Source organism: Phalaenopsis equestris, unplaced genomic scaffold (assembly GCF_001263595.1).
Source record: "Phalaenopsis equestris unplaced genomic scaffold, ASM126359v1 Scaffold000084, whole genome shotgun sequence".
Taxonomy (NCBI): domain Eukaryota; kingdom Viridiplantae; phylum Streptophyta; class Magnoliopsida; order Asparagales; family Orchidaceae; genus Phalaenopsis; species Phalaenopsis equestris.
In genome coordinates, this window is record NW_018164526.1 from 461,313 (window position 1) to 463,534 (window position 2,222).

A 2,222-nucleotide genomic window follows, 5' to 3' on the forward strand; every position below is an offset into this window, starting at 1 on the left:
TATATATATATATATATATATATATTCCTATGCTATACATTTTGTGCTAGTAGACTTTACTTTAAATTCATTTCAGTATGTTTTAATTTAGATTTTCTTTCTGCTGCACATTATTTTATCCTGATAAATACTTGTAGATATTTTTGATAGACATTTGTGATCTAAAATTTCTGAGCTATTTTTCTTCTTGTTTATATATGTCTCAATTTTTGTTAAATCTTAACTTTATTTGTTCTAATTAAAATGATATTGTAGTCTACATATTAAATTGATATTACTTTAAAATGACCTGTGGCATCTGGAGTTACCTTTTAGATGTTATAATTTTAATCTTGCGATTGTTAAATAAGACTTGGTTGAAATATTTAAGAAAATAGGGTGTTCTAGAGTTGGAATATTAGGGAAGAAACATTAAAAAATAATTTTACTAATTATAGTAAAAAAATAATTGTATATTTGAAAGCATACGATTCTTAGATTTACACTTATCAGAATTTGAGCCTGTATTTAAAAATATATTCTAATTAATACTTACAATTATTAAGTGATGGGTAGAGATTAGTTTTTAACCTTAGGAGGGAGATAGTGAAAATAAAAGCTATTAAAGGCTCAAAAAAATACATATGAAATGAAAATTGTGGAGATGTTCGAGGTATATATATATATATAATGAACAATATGAAAATAATAAATTTTATACTTGTGCAAATAAAATATATCATTTCAAATTCACCTGTTTCTTAAAGTTCCTCTGATTGTTGATTGAATGTCGCATATTATAGAAATTATTGCATCGGGATAATTGATGCAAATTTGCATCAAGTGTCCAATAATAGGAGGTCACGTGACAACTTGGGTCCGCTGACATACACGATTCAGATCCGAGTTGCCGCATCGCACCTGTTATTGGACACCTCATGCAAAATTTACATCAGGTGTCCGGGCCGGGACGTGCATGGTCGTGCTGTTTGGAGGAAGTTGCAGACGCAGAGAATAGAGCTTCCCATTCAAAGAGTTTCGGCAGCAAACAATAATATCAGGCAGCTCTGTTTCTTCCATCAGCTTTTGAGTTAGTTCCTCCACACTAGTCCCCTTGAATCTGAACGTAAACTCATCTCCATTCTCAACTTCACCACTATCGCCCACAATTAAATAGTGAATAATCCAACCTTCAGACTTGTGAGGTGAACCACTGTAAGAAGAGGATAACTCCTTCTTGGACAATCTCCGCAATGATTCCGACGAGGAGGAAATGGATGAGTTCTCCGGTTCTGCTGAGGACGGCTCGAGCGGGCGGATCTCGATGACATCCACGTCCCAAAGCAACCAATCGTGGTGGCGGTGCAGAATGTCGTGTGTCTGGCGTGACGGAGTCTCCCCCCGGCGGCAGACCTCCATTAGCGCGGAGGTAATTCCCATTCCACTGATGAATCGAGGCGACGGGGAAGGGTTGCAGGACCTGCTTCCAGTCATTCCGAGAAGAAAGGGCTCACTAGAGGCCGTGAGCTACTCGCCATAGCAGCATTTGAGACGGATTACGGGGAAACCCTCCACAAAATCCACCGTCGACCGCGCTCGCCGAGTCGAGACATCGTTTTTCTGGCGCACGTCCTCCTGGTCCTCATCTGCAAGGAAATATTTGTCGTGGCGGCTTCGCAGCCGAACGGACTTCGCTCGGTGGAATAGCTCCATCGATCCTAACGATTGATCCCCCACCCATCCTAAAGATTTATCTGCTGATCGATCTCAGTCGACATACCGGTGAGATCGAGTAAAGTTACAAGACATGACCAATGGTTCAACTAAAAGAATCATTGGCGAGATTACAACCCACACAAAAATAATACTCAAATCAGTTTATCAGACATCTGATTGTCAGTAGTAAGTCCCCTCTGGTATAGTTTTCGATTCCCCCCGAGTGTAGGGCGTGGTACTCGAATTCTTAGGCGCACGAGGGAAGGCCGGTGCTTGTATAATAGACCTCAACCATTCATATATATATATATATATATATAAGAAAATCGATATTTGATAGAGACCCAAATACTGATTTCTCATGCATTAGGCCCCATGATGAGAGCCCGTGTCTGTGCTTAAAATAATCGAGAACCCAGCGCCACTGGGGATCGAACCGGTGACATGAGGGTTCGGGTGCTTACAGAGTGAACCCCACCAACCAATAGGCCACGGCTTGCGACACTTGTGAATATATATATATATAT

The 2,222-nt window shown here is 39.6% G+C and overlaps 1 pseudogene; it reads right to left on the minus strand.

Moving 5' to 3' along the window:
- Positions 1-907: 907 nt before the first annotated feature.
- Positions 908-1,738, minus strand: LOC110019892 (annotated as a pseudogene).
- Between the last annotated feature and the right edge of the window lie 484 nt (positions 1,739-2,222).